Genomic DNA, 20,142 nt, shown 5'->3' with positions numbered 1-20,142 from the left:
AATGAAATTGTATATTTAGGATGCCCAGATAACCAGTGAGAGTTATCCCAGTCCCTGATGCCGGGATGAATGTAGTTTGAGCAACTTATTTACTGGGTACAGGGTTTGCTCATCTTCATGATGTATCTTGTCCTATAATTTCAAGCTAAAAGTTGTAACGTTTTTTCCTTTTAACTGTACTCGAATGAAGTTATTTAATTTTTCAAAAAATTATTGCTACCATCATACTAAGGATAACCTCTGGGGACATTTGGATATACTTCCTCCACTTTCAAGGTTTGTTTGAACTTGGAAATGGATGGGCTGACAGTGGGTTTTTAGGTGGCTTGGTCTGACCAAAGCATATTGGAAAGACCTAAGGAAGGAGATCACGGAACCAGGGAGACCACATTGGGCACTGGCAACAATTCAGACCCCAGTCAAAAAGGGCTAAGACTGGTGCAGTGGCCATGGACAGGGAAGGAAAGCAACAAATGCAAGACATAGCACAGAGAGAGAGCTGAGAAGACTCGGTGATTCATTTGCTACGGAGGGTAGAGATGAATAATGAAAGATGATGCTAAGGTGTCGCCTTTGGCGAGTTACATAAGTTTCAATTTCCACATCTATAAAATGAGGCTAATAATTGTACCTTCCTCATAGGGTTGGTGAGAGGATTAAATGGATGACCGTCTAAGATGTTTAGCACAATAACCAGAACGTGTTCTCAGGAAGCGTTAGCTGTTATTGTTTATATAGCTGTTGAGTACAAATGGCTGGATTAAGAATGCACTCTTAAAAGAAATAGGGAGGTGCCTGGGTGGCTCAGTCTGCTAAGCATCTGATTCTTGATTTCAGTTCAGGTCATGATCTCATGGTTTGTGAGATCAAGCCCCACATTGGACTCTGCACTGATAGCACAGAGCCTGCCTGGGATTCTCTCTCTCTGTCCCTACCCTGCATGTGTGCTATCTGTCTCTCTCAAAAATAAATAAATAAACTTAAAAAAAAAAAAAAAGAGGGATGCCTGGAGGGCTCAGTTGGTTAAGCAGCTGACTATTGACTGGGCTCAGGTCATGATCTCATGGTTCAGTTGGTGAGATTGAGCCCAGCCTCAGCACAGAGCCTGCTTGGGATTCTCTCTCCCTCATTCTCTGTGCCCCTTTCCCACTTTCACACACACGTGTGTGTACTCTCTCTCACTCAAATAAACCTTTAAAAAAAAATTTTTTTAAATGTTTATTTATATTTGAGAGAGAGAGAGGGTGCAAGTGGGAGAGGGGCAGAGAGAGAGGGAGACACAGAATCCAAAGCAGGCTCCAGGCCGCGAGCTGTCAGCACAGAGCCCGATGTGGGGCTTGAGCTTATGAACTGTGAGATTGTGACCTGAGCCGAAGTCAGACACTTAACCAACGGAGCCACCCAGGTGCCCCAAGATAAATGAAGAAAATTTTTTTTAAAAAAGAAATAGGAAAGTCTCCATTGGAGGTCTGATTAGGGTGGGGGAGATGGGTTGAGCTATATTTTAGACATGTCAAATTTAGGTGGATGGTGAGTTAAAAAATGTTAGCAAGAAGCTACTATTGGCCAGTTATTTGTTTTTAGTTTTCTTTATTTCTGAGAGAGAGAGAGAGACAGCATGAACAGGGGAAGGTCGGAGAGAGAGGGAGACACAGACTCGGAAACAGGCTCCAGGCTCTGAGCTGGCAGTCAGCACAGAGCCCGACGCGGGGCTCGAACCCACGAACCGCGAGATCATGACCTAAGCGAAAGTCGGACGCTTAACCGACTGAGCCACCCAGGCGCCCCGGACCAGTGATGTTTTTGACAATAGGTATCTTCTAGGAAGATTCATGAAAAGCAGACATCTGGAGGATGGATGTCCATTGCACAGTATTATCTGCACGTCTCCCCACAACCTCCACTTATTAGTAGAAATCACCCTAACTAATGCACAGCCCCTCCATGGGTTGCCGTCCTGGCCAAGCAGCTCTCCAGGGAGGACAGAAATCAAAGTAGTGAAGTGCCTAAGGCTCTGCAGGCAGACCTGTTTGGATCCCATCTCTTCCACTTACTACTGTCTAATCTCAGGAAGATTAATGGTCTAAACTTCAGTTTTCTTCTTTACAAAATGGAATAATACCAGCTCCCATCTCATAGGATTGGTAGGAGGATTAAATGAGGCTATTTCAGTGTAGTCTTTTATAAAAAGTACATAAGATGCTATTCAGACTGTCTTTCCCAGAGGCTGTGAGTTGTGTTTCTATTTTTCATCCATCCCCTGTGGTGCCAAACGCGGGAAGCACTTTCTTCTAACTGCTGATCACTTTGCCCCCTTAGCAGTGGTCTTCTGCCTCTCCCTATGTCTTTGTCCCTTTGGGAACTTTGTTGCCTATGATTGTGTGAAATCCTTGAATGCTAGGCAGCATCTTTGGGGCAAGATAGTCGCTCGGCCTTTGGAGAACCCCGCTGTTGTGGTTTTCTGTGGCTGCTCTAAACAAATTAACCACCTGCTTAGTAGCTGAAAACAACACAAATATATCTTATAGTTCTGGAGCTCACACATCTAAAATGGGTCTCAGGGTACCTGATTGGCTCAGTCAGTTAAGCGTCTGACACTTGGTTTCGGCTCAAGTCATGACCTCACAGGTTTGTGAGCCCTGTGTTGGGCTCCATGCTGACAGCGCAGAGACTGTGCTTGGGATTCTCTCTCTCTCTCCCTCTCTGTCTCTCCCTGGTTCTCATGCACACACACATGCATGCATGCATTCTCTCTCTTTCTTTCTCTTTCTCTCAGAAAAAAGATCTTACTGAGCTGAAGTCAAGGTGTCAGCAGGTTATTTCCCCCTCTAGGGGACAATCCATGTCCTTATTCTTTCCAGCTTCTACATGCTGCCTACATTCCTTGGCTTGTGGCCTCTTCTGTCTTCAAAGCCAACAATGGTCGATTGGCTTTTTCTTACATCACCAACCCTCTCTTTGGGTCTCCTCTGTCTCTCCTTTGCCTACTATCAAGGACCCTTGTGATTACATTGGACCAACCTGGATAATCCAGACTACTACCCCTGTGTTAAGGTTGGCTCTTTAGCAACTTTAATTCCCCCCACCCCTTGCTATGTAGCCTAACATTCACAGGCTGTGAGGATTAGGGCAAGGACTTTGAGGGGTCATTATTCTGCTTGGCACAACTTCTACAGAGAAAACTTCAGGGAGGTCTCCCCTGCTTTGCCCCTCTGCCTTGTAGACCCTAACTGATTCATCCAATAATGAACCACCAATCACAATTTGTAACAGTCATAATTAGGAGGCATTTCATGCTAAGATTTTTCTTCTGGTCCAATCCTGATCTGCCCAATGTTTAAAGACATATTTGCAGCCAAACACAGTGAATACTAAAATTTTTATTTAATTTTTTAAAAGCTTATTTATTTTGAGAGAGAGAAGCAGGAAGGGACAGAGAGAGAGAGAGAGAGAGAAAGAGAGAGAGAATCCCAAGCAGGCTCTGCACCACCAGCACAGAGCCCCATGTGGGGCTTGAACTTTCAAACTCTGAGATCATGACCTGAGCTGAAATCAAGAGTTGGACACTTAACTGACTGAGCCACCAGGCTCCCCTTGGCTAAAATTTTTAAGAGAAATAATAGTCCTCATAAACCTTCTTCAGCATGGGAAAGAAAGGTTTACCATAAAGTATTAAATTTTCTAAATGGTATCAGTGTCCATTTCATTTCTGAGACTAAACCACCTCACAAGTCCACTATGATCTTACCAATACATTTCTTATTTCTTTACCAGAACCTCAACAGCCATGTTTTCATTTTAGCTCCGATTGATGATTAATGGACAGCAGAGTATGTCTTAAGAAAGACAGGTGAAAAATATCAGGTTGCAAGGCAAAACATGTAAATATATCAGAGAATGGAATTTTTCTTAAGGGGTAAAAGGCCATCAGTACTATTTTAAGAGTACCAGGAGCTCAAACGCTGTAGCGAAAAAATGGGTAAAACCTCAACACCTTTGAATTTCACTCTGAAATTCAGTATTCCTGTCTTTTAAGCTCTTTTGTCTCTAAGGCATAGAAATGTGCTCGAAATAAATTGGTCCAAACGCTCAGTGAAGATAATTAAAAACCATTTTTAATCTCTGATCCTAATTTTCCAGCAGGTAGAGGGCCACCCTTAGAATGCGACTGGAAAACACATTTAGCCTGAAAAACGGGAAGCTGGCACTTTAAATTTGGGCAGGACGCTTAAGAAAAAGCAAGGAGAGAGAGCCAACAAGTATTAAGCTTCTCTTATTGCCAAACACTGCATTTACATCTATGATCTCACTCCATTCTCACAAGTGCAGGAGGAAGGCATTGTTCTCCCCACTTCAGAGATGAAGAAATTGAGCTTTCAAGATGTGAGGAGACTCTTCCATAATCACACGGCTAGAAAGTGGCAGCATCGGGATTAGCGTCCAGTTCTACCTGACTCAACGCCCATTCATCCTCTACCACCTTCAGCTGTGCTTGCCTGAGTCCCAGGTTCCTCATCTACAAAATAAAGGAGTTGGGTCAGATGATCTCCCAAGGTTGCTCACAGCTCTCACTGCATGGCCTCCGTGACTGGGGGGACAATGGGGAGTCGGGAAGGGGTCTCAGGCACCCACGCAGCAGAACATCTCTCTCAAGTGGCAAAGCACTGGGACCCTGTGTCCTACCTGCATGTCTTGAGTCCCTGACCTCTGAAGGGAGGCTGCCACTGAGGGCCACACCACAAAAGATGAGGGCACTGCCAACGCCCGCCACTTAAAAAAAGAAACAAGTTCTCCTTAGTGGAGCTAGATTTTATGAATTTACATTTTCTTTTTTTTTGTTTGTTTTGTTTTATTTATTTTTAGGAGAGAGAGAGAGAGAGACAGCGTGAGCAGGGGAGGGTCAGAGAGAAAGGGAGTCACAGACCGAAACAGGCTCCAGGCTCCGAACTGGCAGTCAGCAGAGAGCCCGAAGCGGGGCTCGAACCCACACACCGTGAGATCATGACCCAAGCGAAAGTCAGACGCTCAACCGACTAAGCCACCCAGGCGCCCCTGAATTTACATTTTCAAAAACAGATCCTTCAATACTTATTGTTGAGAATCTTGCTGTGCCCAATAGAGTTAAATTGTATTAAGAGGCTCCACGGGGGGCTGCAAAGACAGAGAAACGGTCAGTATTCTCAAGAAACCGAGCTGGGGGACACAACTCATAAAGCAATTTTCGGAAGACAATGTGTAATGCAGGACTGAACTGTGTGGTCAAGACAGTGAGTAGTCCGGGAGTCCAGGGACAGGGAGATCCACGCAGGCTGCCGCGCAGAGGAGGCTCCGTGAGAACTGGGGCAAAGACAGTGTTCTTTACCTTGTGTTCTGCACCTGTCTTCCTTGGCCTTCTCTGTAATTGTGAAATGCTGGTATGAACCTTTCGCATAGTTCAAACATTCTCAGTTTTGGAGGCTGCAGTGATTCCCTTCATACCACGTCATCTGAATGTCACTTCATCTTTATTGGCACATTTGGGAGGGGCAAAACCCCAATGGTATGCAAACACCGTCATGGATACTTGCTTCAAGCCACGGGAAGTTACATGCAAAACCAGTTTCTCAATAGGGCAAGTGTTGTGTAAGGTGTCAGAAGCTTGAGAAACCAGTTAAAGGCAAAGCCTGTCACAGCAAGAAACAGATTTGAATGGGGACACACTTTCCTTGTCTTAGTCACCCCTTAGTCTGCCTCCTGTCCCTTACCTACGGAGACCCCATGCCTAAGTATTTCTTCAACACTTTGACCCAGAGGCCATAGGATCTTGTCCCATGTAGTAGGAACTCCTTATCTCTATAACCACCCACCCCCAATCTGCCGATCCTCATGTGCACTAATACTGATAAGTGACTCTAGGTCTGAAAAATTGATTCAAAATTCTGGATCCTTCCTCACCCTTGGACAACAAAGTGTGTATCCCTCTCTCCAAATTCTATCCTAAATACAATCAAGGAATGCGATCCCAAGAGATGGGCTGAGCCGATACAGTAGTCTAGGAGATTAAATGTTCACCATATTTACCGTGTGTACTGAAACAATGTTAGACTGAGGAATATCTTCCAAACTAGTTGAAGACACAAAACGAATATACAGGAAATAATATCTAAGGGTACCAGATGTTAAATCAAGGGTAACTGATTCAAAAGAGTGAGAAATTGGTTAAGTACGGAAGTACTAAGAAAAAGATTTATGGAAGCAGGGTTTAGGATAGACCTTAAGAATGGGAAGAATTTGGATAGGCAGGGAAGAAAAATTATGACATTCTAGAAAAGAGAAATACTGTAATCAAAGGCACAAAAAGTGGAAGATGTATTCGTGGAAAGCCAAGGCAGTCGGTCTGGAGGAAGGGCGGCAAGAAGGTGCATAGCAAGAATTAGTGGGAAATTAGATCAGATAGATGTGATGAATTCATCAACAAAGTTAGCAAATATATTTTAGGTGCTGATTAGGTGTCCTGCACTATACTACATCTTTTGCACATAATCATAATAACTCACACCTTTTAGAGTTTATAGTGTGCCAGGAACTGTGTTAAGCACTTTACATATATTATCTCAATTTAATCATTACTATAGACGATGACACATACATTGTTAATATCTCCATTTTGCAGATAAAAACGATGAAGGCCACCAAGGTTAAGAAACTTTCTCCAGGTCACACACTTATTGAGCAGAAATGCCTGGATTCAAACCGAGGGCGTCAGCTTAAATGTGGGTTCTAAGCACAATGCTAACTTGCTTCCACATGTATTATCTCATTAAATCCTCATAAAGTTCCCTATGACAGAAGCATTATTATCCCCATTTTGCAAATGGGGATCCAAGGCTCCCAAGAGTTAGTGGATTGCCCAAGGTGGTTCTGCTGAGGACGAAGCTGGGATTTGAAAGCAGGCCCACTAATTCCAAGTCCATTAAACCTTCCATTACAACATTGCTACCTGGCAGAAAGATCATCTAGAATGGGATCAAATTAGGGGAAACTTGAATAGCCTGAAAACGGCAAGAAGCCTGTATGATAGGACAGGTTAAGAACTTCGGGGTGTTGAATAGACATGACTTGATTAATAAAGATAAGTCTAGGCCTGGCACAGGAAATTGAGTCGGAGAGAGAGTGGATGTGAGCACTGGATGATATGAGAGGTGGTAAGGACCTAAAAATGGGCATGGGGGGAGGGAGAGGAAGGACAGAAACCATGATCGATATTTGAAGGAAAATCTGATTGTTCTTAAGGAATGAATGGCTAAGGGCAATGAAGAGAGATTAAATCAGAGAGAACGTTGCTTCCGGTCTAAATGACTTAATGGACTATTGACAGGGAATGAGAGGTTATAAAGGCAGCTGGTTTGTGGCAAAAAAAAAAAAAAAAAAAAATGAAGGTTGTGTTTGAACATGTTGCAATCCACTTGGCACAAGAATGACTGGCACATTCCAGAGGAAATGATCAGTGGGCAGTCAGAGCATGGGGCTGGGGCTCAGGTAGAGAGCAGAAGCTGTCAGTCACATCTGACAGATAAGCTATGCAGTACCACTGAAGGGGCAGACAAGTCAGATCCCAAGGAAAATAGGTTTTTCAGATTCAGAATAAGCCTGGAGTCTGCAGAGGACAAAAATGCAGCATAACAAAAGAAAGCAGGCCGAAGGGCAAGCCACAGGTCTGGACAAGTTGTCAGGGCCAAGGCAGAGAGATAAAAAATTAAAGGGACACAGCAAGAAATGAGATCTCACTCACATCAAGGGGAAATGACTGCTGAATGATTTCCTGTCACATTTCTGATATTTTTGAGTGTTTCCCGATTGCAGGAGCCAACCTGGCTTAACGGAGGAGCCCCTGCTGATCTGACCCTGAAGAACTTTGCTAGCAAAAGAGTACACGGTCTACCTCAGTATAGGGAGAGAACTGAAGTCATCAAAAAAGTCCTCTCCACTGGAATGTACACTTAAAACCAATTAGGGTGGTAAAATTCAGGTTATGTATCTTGTACCACAATTTAAAAAAAAAAAAAAAAAAGGAAGGCCTCCCCCCTTCCAAATCCAATGTCTATGGATCCCACAAACATTTCCAAAAGTCCATTTAATTTAGCATCTCTTGGACTTACCCTTCTTTTGTCCAAGATCTCGACTGCCCAAGTTGGTGGCTGTGCCGCTGAGGGAATGAAGGTACTTCAGCCAGGATGCTGTGGCAGTTCTTACCTCCCTTCCAATCTGGAAAGAGAATGGGATAGTCAACTGTGGTCAATTTGCAGTGGAAACTCCTCTTCTGGCCTTTCTGCTACCTCTGTCCTTTTTCCAGAACATTGAGAACATGATCCATTGGCCATAGCCCCACCCTCTGTGACCTCTTCTGCCCAACAGAATTAAGAAAGTGAGACACAGAGCAACTCAGCCAATACCTGGGAGGGACTTGATATGAGACAGGAACCCGGGAGTCCTGTGATTTCAGTTCTTGCTTATTGCTTTTTGGACACTTCTTTTTAAAGTTCTAGGGTCTTTTTTAATTGGCTTCACAGAGATCACCTCCAAGCCTACATCCAATTCTTTTCCTGCTCAGGATACAAGCTGGTCCCAGTTCAGGGGTCCTAGACTCTTGGAAGTAACTAGGTAGAGTTCCTCCCCATTTACAAGTAAGGAAACAGGGCCCAAGGTTGTTGAGTGGCTTGCCCAAGGGCATACACCTGGTTAATTGCAGAACTAGAAGGAGATGTAGGCTTTCTGATCCACTGTCTAAATCTCTTTGAGCTAGACAAAGAGATCCCAGCTGAAATATTTGGAATTCTATTCGTATTAAAGCTTTGCTGTCCCCGTGATTGGTCCCTTCTGCCCCCTTGTTCTCAAAACATGTTTGAAATGCCTGAGAATGCCAGATGAGGGGTCCAGAAGAGAATGGTAGTAGCAGGGATGGAGTGGGGGAGCTCACTGGTTACCCACAAAACCATTACAGATTACCTATTATATTGTGGCTACAACTCAGATCCGTGCCCTCCCTCAGCCCTCATACAGCGGAGCCTACTAAGGGGACCCCGCGTATGAGGGCTCTCTAGTCCTTTCTGCCGTAGCCCCATATTGACCTTGATCTCTGCCTCTGAAATCCTTGATTACCAAAGTCAGTGAGCAGCTGGTCGGCTTGGGAGGAGCCCTCCGAGGCTATGGCAAGATAGAAGGATGACAGTACAGCTCATCATAAACATATTTACCAGGCAAACTTCAGGAAAAACTGGTTGCTCAAGCTCACCACCTCAAGAAAAATAGTTTTGTATGAAGCTTGACATGATGTGAAATAGATGTACACAGGTTTATTCCATTGCCACACTCATTTTGGGACTCTCTGTGAGTCACTTCACACAAAAAGATTATTTTCCTTTTCCCCTGGAGATAATTCAAGCTGTAAAGGTAATCAGAAACATAGATCATGTATTTTCATCAAGCCTATAAATCGTTTCTGCGGTCATTCCCTGAAAATGTAGGAATTCAAGTTTAGAACTTGAAAGTCATAGTCATATACTCCTAAAATAATAGAGCTGTGTGAGACTTGGAAGTCATCTAATTCAGCCCTTAATTCTGCAGATGAGGAAACTGAAGTTTTTCATTACTAAGCTATTGTATTTCTACTGTGCAGCCTATGATTACATTCCTTTATTTTCTTTTATTTATTTATTTACTTATTTATTTGAGGGAGAGGGCAGAGAATCTTTTTTTAAATTTTTTAAATGTTTTATCTATTTCTAAGAGAGAGAGAGAGAAAGTGAGCAGGAGAGGGAAATACAGAATCCAAACAGCCTCCAGGCTCTGAGCTGGCAGTCAGCACAAAGCCCGACGTGGGGCTTGAACCCACGAACTGTGAGATCATGACCTAAAACCGAAGTCAGACGCTTAACCGACTGAGCCACCCAGGCGCCCCAAGAGAATCTTAAGTAGGCACCATACTCAGCATAGAGTGCAACACTGGGCCTCGATCCCTAGGATTGACCTGAGCCGAAATCAAGAGTTAAACGCTTAAGCAGCTGAGCCACCCAGGTGCCCCTACACTCATTTCTTTATAAGCCAAAATTGCACTGTTGCCTCCATGGAACTAGTGGTTAATGTAAAGCCCATGGTATTTTTCATATAAACACTCCTCAGCTAGATTTTTTCTCACCCCAGGCTTATACCAGAAATTTCCTAAAATTTTGTTCAGGAGTTTACATTTTCCTTTTCCACTCCTTTTTTTTTTTTTTTAATAGTTTTAACTCCATATTTTATTTCAGTCTATGGTTTGAATTCTGGTTCTGTCTCGAGTTTCCTAAGGGTGTTTTGGGAAGGGGAAGATCATTTGCTAACACACACTTTGCAGTATGCTTGGCATCTCATATTTAATAGCTACATTGTTCTAAATAAAACTCTACAAAAAGCAACTAATATGGAGGATCTTTTAGATCCTCAAGGAAGGTGGACAAGTTTTCTCCTTTGTTACACAAAGAAACTTTCAAATGAGCCTTTCCTCCACAGGGCAAAAGAATATTCTCACAGCTTTTATCTTATGGGGAACAAGTATGCCTCGGGGTGATGTGGACAAAGGCCACCCTCTCAACTCCAGAGTCAAAGAGTCTTTTTTATGTCCATTTTGACATATCATTTAATGATATATATTCCATTAGCCATGAAATCTGGAGGAGGCAAGAAATTTAGGAACAGGGAGGAAAGGATTTGCTAATCTCTTTTGTACCCAAAAGGATTATCTGTTGTATACAAAAGGAGGATTAACTTGAGTAAAATATTATGATTATTTTATATATTACAAGGGCCAGCAACCTAAGAATTACCCTGACTTCTTCCTCTCCTTCATTCCCTGTCTCTGATAATAAGAATGGGTAGTACTTGGGGCGCCTGGGTGGCTTAGTCGGTTAAGCGTCCGACTTTCGCTTAGGTCATGATCTCACAGTTCGTAGGTTCGAGCCCCGCGTCGGGCTCTGTGCTGACTGCCAGCTCAGAGCCTGGAGCCTATTTCAGAGTCTGTGTCTCCCTCTCTCTCTCTGACCCTCCCCTGCTCATGCTGTCTCTCTCTCTCTCTCTCTCCTAAAAATAAATAAAAATATTAAAAAAAAAAAAAAAGAACTGGTAGTAATTAACAGGCACTTGTTATGTGCCAGATACTGTGCTAAGTACTCTACACGCCTGACTAATTTAATCCTCGCAGCAGTTATCATGATTTAATAGATGGGAAGACTGGTACTTTTAAGAGATTGAATTAGTCACTTGAACTCTCATATTTAGAAAAGATACAACCAGATTCATACCCAGGTTATTGTGACTCTGGTGCCTCAAAGCTAATCCACCATAAGTCTGGTCCAGGTCCTCTGGAACAGCCATCAAATGATGATAAAGGTTGGACCCTTATGAGTCATGGAAGAAGCGAAAGAAGCAATGAAGGAAAGAAATAGGAAGGAAAGGAAAGGAAAGGAAAGGAAAGGAAAGGAAAGGAAAGGAAAGGAAAGGAAAGGAAAAGAAAGAGGGAGGGAGGGAAGAAGGGGAAAGGGAGGAGGGAGGAAAGTGTAGAAGATTGGTTGAGTCGAAAAATCTTAAACTGCAGTCTAATGCAGTCACATGATGGAACATTTGGAGCTAAAATTACTTATCAGACAACTCCCACATTTCCCAGGAACCAGACTGCCTTAGTATCCCTCCAGTACTCAGTAACAAAGCAGCATTCTGGAAGCATGACCTCAGCAAGAAGAGGTGACGGGCTTCAGAGCACAGAAGTTGGGCTCATCAGTCAATTGTGATTCTTCCTGAGAGGTACATATTCATTGCTCCCTTTTTATGTTATTATGTTACACTAACTGGTCAAGCAAATCTGCTGATTTTGTTTTCAACAGATAGCTCTAGCTACTTCCCTATGTTCAAGCCTATGTCATTGCTTACCTAGACAATTACAGTAATGCTTTAAATTATTTCCCCACTTCCAATATCAATCCCTTTAAAACAATTTCCTGCAAGGTTACCACAATGATCTTTCCAGTACAAAAATCCATCTATGTCAAAACCCAGTTTAAGAAGCTAGGGAGAGACTTCTTTTTGTTAATCTTAGAATAGGTGTGATGATCCTTTCACATATAAATGACAAAAATCCCACCAGCTTTCATGAATTAGGCTAATTTCAAAATTGTCTTGTATTTTTTTGTTAAGGTCATCATTATGATATGTGTATAGGGGGATATTCTAGTTACCATATATCATTTATCTGTTTAAAACCCCTCAGTCAGTCAAGCATCTGACTCTTGATTTCAGCTCAAGTCATGATCTCATGGCTCATGAGGTCGAGCCCCATGTTGGGCTCTGTGCTGACAGTGTGGAGCCTCCTTGGGATTCTCTCTCTCCCTCTCTCTCTGCCTCTCTTCCGGCTCACATGCTCTCTCTCAAAATAAATAAATAAACATTAAAAAACCCCTCAAACATTGGTAAGATGAAACCCAGGTTTCTCATGATGACATACCAGGACCCTTAGGACCTGGCTGCTCCTTGCTTCTCTAACATCATTCCAACCATACCTTACCTGGTATTCGTTTCTCCAGAAATAAACTACTGAATTATTTGTAGCTCCTTCTATACTGTATGACAGGTCTATGCCTTTCTTTATACTCTTCCCTTCACTTGGGATGCTGTTCTCTCTTCTCCTCTGCCTTTTGTGCCTAGCTAAATCCCAGCTGCCACCTTCCTGGGGAAGCTTTCCATGACCTATACATACCCCAACTCAAAGATCATTTAGTCCAGTGTCTAGCCCAATACAGGAATTCTCTCTAAGGCATCCAGGCAGAAGGCAATCAGAGGGAGAGCTCATGACTTCACAAGGCCACTGGCTTTGGCCTATCCTCATGGTCACATAAAACAGTCAAAGCTACTTCTTTTTTTTTTTAATTTTTAATGTTTTTACTTATTTTTGAGAGACAGAGAGAAACAGCATGGGCAGGGGAGGGTCAGAGAAAGAGGGAAACACAGAATCCGAAGACAGGCTCCAGGCTCTGAGCTGTCAGCACAGAGCCTGATGAGGGGCTCGAATCCACGAACTGTGTGGTCATGACCTGAGCTGAAGTTGGGCACTCAGCTGACTGAGCCACCCAGGCGCCCCAAGCTACTTCTTATTCTGTTTCATGAAGGAATCTATCTGTTCCTGTTTCCCCAGCTCTTGTGTGGATAGTGGTTAAAATAGTACCCACCTGAAGCTTCGAGATGAATGGGAGTTAGAAGTTGGAAGCCTATCTGGGAAACAGTATGAAGGTTCATCAAAAGATTAACAATAGGGGTACCCTACGACCCAGCAATAGCACTGCTAGGAATTTACCCAAGGGACACAGGAGTGCTGATGCACAGGGGCACATGGACCCCAATGTTCACAGCAGCACTCTCAACAATAGCCAAATCATGGAAAGAGCCTAAGTGTCCATCAGTGGACGAATGGATCAAGAAGATGGGGTTTATCTATACCATGGAATACTACATGGCAATGAGAAAGAATGAAATCTGGCCATGCGTAGCAACGTGGATGGAACTGGAGGGTATTATGCTAAGTGAACTAAGTCAGGCAGAGAAAGACAGATACCATATGTTTTCACTCATGTGTGGATCAGGAGAAACTTAACAGAAGACCATAGGGGAGCGGGAGGGGGGGAATAGTTACAGAGAGGGAGAGAGGCAATCCATAAGGGACTCCTAAATACTGAGGACAAACTGAGGATTGATGGGGGGTGGGGGAGAGGGGAAAATGGATACGGGCATGGAGGAGGGCACTTGTTGGGACGAACACTGGGTGTTGTATGGAAGCCAATTTGACAACAAACTACATTAAGAAAAAAAAGAAGTTGGAAGCCTAATGAAGAAATTCTCTTGGCCCATCCTGTAGGGGGATATCTAGCTTTGAACTTCCAGATCTTGTTGAGGGGAGAGGGGAGGGGGTGGTGGAAATGAGGAGGAGGAAAGACAAAGGTTGCCAACAAGCCATTTGTCATTTCCTTCTGGTTGCAATTTCTGAACTTTCTGGTTTTGCATTTCTGAACCCCCGATCTGTAACTCACAGCTGTTTCAAGAGAACTTCAGAATGTCTGTGAACTTCAAGAGGGAGGATGTAGCCTATGGTAAACCACACAAGGGTTAGAGTTCGGCCACAGTGACTGCAGTTTCTAAGATTTCAGATGTTGACTTTGTGCTTTTTGGTAAATCTCTCTTCTACCAAGGCTAAAAAGTTTCATCTCTAACTAAATACATAGATGGGAGGTACCTAGTATGGAGAAGATAGTGAACAGAGAAGCTAATTCTGAGACCCTACACTTACTGGGATTGTGGGGTGAGAAGCATGAGGAACATGAGCTTTCTTTATCCACATTCTAGCACAGACCTGGAGTTTCCAATTTGCAGTAGGCACTGTCAGATTTCATGCATTTTAAAGGGTTTAGTATGGGGGTGCCTGGGTGGCTCAGTCGGTTATGCGTCTGACTTCGGCTCAGGTCAAGATCTTGCAGTTCGTGGGCTCGAGCCCCGCGTCGGGCTCCGTGCTGACAGCTAGCTAAGAGCCTGGACCCTGCTTCAGATTCTGTATCTCCCTCCCCCTCTCACCCTCCTCTGCTCATGCTGTCTCTGTCTCTCTGTCTCTCTCTCTCAGAAATAAATAAAACATTAAAAAAAAAAAAAGGGTTTAGTACGGTGGCAAAATAAACACTGGGACATCATCAAGGACTTTCAGCCAGAAGTTTATTTATACAAAAAGAAATGATAATACGTACTAACAAATCAAAAAATAGATATGAATCGATGTTGTTTATACTGCAATATTGGAAACGAAAACAACAAAAATTATATGGACGATTAAGAATCATTAAATTGCAGGGGTGCCTGGGTGGCTCAGTCGGTTGAGCGTCCAATTTCAGATCAGATCATGATCTCATGGTTCGTGGGTTTGAGTCCCACATCAAGCTCTGTGCTGACAGCTTGGAGCCTGGAACCTGCTTTAGATTCTGTGTCTCCCTCTCTCTCTCTCTGCCCCTTCCATGCTTACATGCTCTCTCAAAAATAAACATTTAAAAATTTTTTTCAAAGAATCATTAAATTATCTTACCATCCGTTGTTACTCAGTACAAACAGATCATACAGTTACATTTCTTATTAGCATTTGAGTATAGATCATCCAGAAGTATAAATGTGAAAATAGAATGATGAGAGGGAATCAGTTCTGTTAGAATTTTTAAATTTTAATTTCATTTAACTTTCTAAGACTTTATTTTTCGAGAGCAGTTAGGCTTACAACAAAACTGAGAGGAAGGTACAGAGATTTCCCATGTATCCCTACCCCTTACACATGCATAGCCTCTGCCATTAGCATCGTTCATCAGCATGGTCTTCTCTTTTAAAAAAATATATATTTACTTACCAAAAAAGTACCCTATGGTATATAGAAAAAAAATGTTTATTTATTTTGAGAGAGTGAGCAAGCAGGGGAGAAGCAGAGAGACAGAGAGAGAATCCTAAGCAGCCTCTACACTGTTAGCACAGAGCCCAGTGCAGGGTTGGATCCCACTATCCTGGGATCATGACCTGAGTTGAAATCAAGAGTCCGATGTTTAACCAACTGAGCCATCCAGGCACCCTCAGGATAGTACTTCCTTTTTTTTTTCTTTAACCAGGAAAGAACCTACTTGACATATTTACTTTAGGGTTCACTCTTAGTATTATACCATCTATGAGTTTTGGCAAGTGTATGATATATATCAATCATTATAATATCATACAGAGTATTTTCACTGCCTTAGCCATTAGAGTTTTAAAATGTGCTCTAAAGCTACACTAATTAAAATAGTTGATATAGTGCTGGAAGAGACACACAGATCAATGAAAAGAGTAGCCAGTCTGGAAATGGACCCAAGCGCAAACAAAATAAATTTATGCTAAAAGAAGCATTCCAGATCAATAGGAAAAATATTCAATAAATGGTGTTGGGATCAGCAGTTCGTTTTTTAGGAAAAATAAAAGGAGAGCTATATTTTTCTCCAAACATCAAAAATAAATCCCCGGTGGACAAAAGACTTATATAAAAATGAAATCATAACAGTACTAGAATAAAACAGTGATTTGTAATAATCCTATCATGGAGAAGACTTTTTCCAAGTATGACATAAAATCCAGAAGTCATAAAGAAAAGATTAATAAGTATGACTCCTTAAAAATGGAAACTTTTGAACAAAAAAAAATCAACAAAGTGAAAGACAACAATCTGGGCAAAAAAGAAAAGGTTAACACATATGATATCAGTACTAAATCCTTTAGTATAGAGAGAGCTTTTAGAAATCTATAAGGATGGGGCGCCTGGGTGGCTCAGTCGGTTGAGCATCCAACTTCAGCCTAAGTCATGACCTCACGGTTCATGGGTTCGAGCCCCACACTGGGCTCTGTGCTGACAGCTCGGAGCCTGAAGCCTGCTTCAGATTCTGTGTCTCTCTCTCTCTCTGACCATCCCCTGCTCATGCTGTCCCTCTCTCTCTCAGAAATAAATACAAAACATTTAAGAATTAAAAAAAAAAAAGAAATCTATAAGGAAAAGAGCAACCACCCATAAAAAAATGAGCAAAAACATAACTGGCAGACATTGAAAAAGAAATATGAATGCCTCACTATACACACACAAAGAATACTTAACCTCATTGCTAATTCAATGCATGCAAATTAAAATAGCACCAAGATACCATTTTTAACGTATCAAATTAGCAAAGCTTTAAAAGTTTGATAAAACATGTTGTCTGGCAAGTGGGGAGACATGCACAACTGGCAGAAAATTATATTTTGTTACCCAAATTTTGGAAGGAAACTTGGCAGTATTTGCCAAAATTCAAGTACGCATATACTTGACCTAGAGGTTCCTCTTCTAGAAATTTGTCCTACCGATGAGCTCACACAAGAACAAAGATCTATATTTAAGGTTGTGTATTTCTGCATTGTTTAACTAGTAAAAATAGAAACTTGAGGGGCGCCTGGGTGGCTTAGTCGGTTAAGCGTCCGACTTTCGCTTAGGTCATGATCTCACGGTTCGTGGGTTCGAGCCCCGCGTCAGGCTCTGTGCTGACTGCCAGCTCAGAGCCTGGAGCCTGTTTCAGTCTGTGACTCCCTCTCTCTCTGACCCTCCCCTGCTCACGCTGTCTCTCTCTCCTAGAAATAAATTTAAAAAAAAAATAGAAACTTGAACAAAAAGTAAATTCTGCAAGGAAAGAAAACAAAGCTAAAGGAAGAAGATAGTGTCTCATCCACTGTGATAAGGAATAAAATCCAATACATGTTGTTAATTGAGAAACGCACAACAGTGTGCTTTATATAATTCCATTTGTGGGGCACCATCTGTGGCTCAGTCGGTTAAGTGACTCTTGATTTTGGCTCAGGTCATGATCTTAACGTGGAGAGATGGAGCGTCACACTGAGCTCTGTGCTGACATCATGGAACCTTCTTGGGATTCTCTCTCTCTCCCTCTCTCCCTGCTCCTCCCCCACTCATGCTCTTTCTCTCAAGATAAAGAAATAAAACTTTTTAAAAATGTTACAAAAATTTTTTGAGTGGGGGAGGGCAGTGAGAGGAGACACAGAATCTAAAGCAGGCTCCAGGCTCTGAGCTGTCAGCAGAGAGCCTGATGCGAGGCTCAAACACACAAACTGCGAGATCATGACCTGAGCCAATGTTGGATGCTTAACTGACTGAGCCATCCAGGTGCCCCAAAAGTTTTTCCAATTAAAAAAAATATTTTCTCCCTCTCCCTCTGCCCCTCTTCTATTCATGTTCACATGTGCACATATACACAAGTTCTCTCTCTCCCAAATTAAAAAAATCCTTTTATATAAAATGAAAGGGAGATGTCTATACTTTTTGTAGTGTGTAGAAACTTTCTGGAGGATATATAGTGGTTAACTCTGGAGAATGAGTCAGAGAGATGGAGTAGAGGTTTTCACCATTGACCTTATAAACTTCTTTGTTGCCTGAATGTTTTATCAGGAGCACATGCTACTTTTGAAATAGAAAGCTAACTGTTTTTTACTTTTACAAATGAAAAAGAGAAATTCCATCTGGTTAAGGGAAATTTCTGTAGAGAGCATTGAGTTTTCTTTTATTTTGTCAGCTTTCTCTAACATATTTTCCACTCTATTGAATAAATGGAAGATTCTAAATTCTGTCTCTCTTATCTATCTCTCTCTCCATCTGCTCATCCATCAGTTCTTGGTTATAGGCATGGCATGGGGGACTGAAGAGCACTGGTAATGTTTAATCTGTCTTCTATATGGTCATTACAGGTATCACTCACCTTGCAAAATGGACATTGTTCAGCTGAGTTGGTAATAAAAGGCTTCTCTGGAGTGAATTCCAGACTAACTAACATTTTAAAATGTTCTGTCCTTTCCCAGAGATATGATGCTAAGTTGACTTAAAATTCTGGGTGATGGAAGGGTTAAAGTAATCTCCAGAACATATATCTGGCTTTGCCATGTAGCTGCAATGGAGACATCCCAACAGTTCCTTTGTCACTTGCGTGTGCATGAGAGAAAGAGCCTATCCAGTTGGGAGGCTTGGCTTCGGGTTCTGCTAATACTGCTCACATCAGACCAAGAGTGAGAGACTTATGTCGGACTCTTCATTCAGCCATCACATAATCAGTAAGAGTATAGGCCAGGCCCTTATACTCTAATATTAAATTCCATATGCCATATACCCTACATCATATAGCATATACTACAGGTATGTCATATAGCCTAAAAAAAGTGTTTTAAAATAACATAAAAAGTATTAAGGTACCAACTGCATGTGAAAGAGCCAAGTCCCCCCAGATTTAATTATTACTCTCCTGCTTAAATTCTTTTTTTAAGCTTATTTATTTATATTTGAGAGAGAGAGAGAAAGCGCAAGTGTGAGCAAGGGAGGGGCAGAGAAAGAGATGGAGAGAGAATCCCAATCAATCCACTCTGTCAGCACAGAGCCTGAGGTAGGGCTCCAGCTCACTAACCTTGAGATCCTGACCTGAGCCAAAATCAAGAGTCCGATGCTTCACTAAGTGAGCCTCTCTCCTGCTTAAACTCTTGAATGCTTCCCATATACCCCCAAATTAAGTCCCCACTCTTAAGCTTGACATCCTCTCCTATCTACTTCTTTGGCCTGAGCTCTTTTATTTTTTTCCGATGTTTATTTATTTTTGAGAGACAGAGAGCCAGCAGGGGAGAGGCAGAGAGAGAGGGAGACACAGAATCTGAAGCAGGCTCCAGTCCCTGAGCTGTCAGCACAACACAGAGCCCGACGCGGGGCTCGAACCCACAAACCGCGAGATCATGACCTGAGTCGAAGTCAGATGCTTAATCGACTGAGCCACCAGGGCTCCCCTTTGGCCCTAGCCCTTGACACTACTCTTCCCATTTCCTGAGATGCCTAAGTTACAAAGAAACCAAAGCATCTGCAGTCTCCCAGTGTTATTTCACACTAGTATGTCTTTGCAAATGTCTCTTTTCTTGCCTGCTTGAAAAACTTGTACCCATCCTTTGAGACCTGGCTCAGAAATCAACCCTTCAGCAAAGACTTTCCCTAGATCCTCTCTATATTTTGTATATACCTTTGTTATTACACTTAATGTGCTGTCATGTACTTATTCATTTACATACTTAGAGAAGTATGCAAATGAACCCCCCTTTAGTGTGGACGCTTCTAGAGAGCAGAGACCTTGTCTCATTAATCTTTGTGTATCTAGCTTAGGGCATGATGCCTGGTGAAAGGGAGCCTCCCAGTACATTTATAAATGAGTGCGTAGATAAAAAAAATGAATTAATCATACTCCAACTGAAGGATTTCTTTGTAGGATGGCACTTCTTAATACTATAGTGACAAGTCTGGTGAAGTCACATCTCCCTTGGATTCGATCTTGTCTCTACCTCAACCCCAGTGGGACAGCCACCACCCAACTGTTCTTGTAACAATTGCTTGAGTGTCGACTGTAATGCTGGTGCAGTCCTGCATAGGGAAAGATCAGCTTAAAAACACAAGTCACCAAGTATATATCATTTTCATCTTTTTAAAAAAATTTTAAAAATATTTTTAATTTATTTTTGAGAGAGAGAGACAAC

At 42.3% G+C, this 20,142-nt stretch overlaps 1 protein-coding gene across 1 annotated transcript in view; it reads right to left on the bottom strand.

Annotated features, from left to right (window-relative positions):
• Nucleotides 1–8,304, bottom strand: part of DUSP16 (dual specificity phosphatase 16) — a 101,213-nt gene extending 92,909 nt beyond the window's left edge. The window contains exon 1 of the mRNA XM_077756415.1: nt 8,139–8,304. The gene's annotated coding sequence lies outside the window, so the exon portion shown is untranslated. The remainder of the gene's footprint in view (nt 1–8,138) is intronic.
• Between the last annotated feature and the right edge of the window lie 11,838 nt (nt 8,305–20,142).

This window comes from Crocuta crocuta, unplaced genomic scaffold (genome assembly GCF_008692635.1).
Source record: "Crocuta crocuta isolate KB4526 unplaced genomic scaffold, BGI_CrCroc_1.0 scaffold262, whole genome shotgun sequence".
Taxonomy (NCBI): domain Eukaryota; kingdom Metazoa; phylum Chordata; class Mammalia; order Carnivora; family Hyaenidae; genus Crocuta; species Crocuta crocuta.
This window is presented reverse-complemented; position numbering and strand designations above follow the sequence as displayed.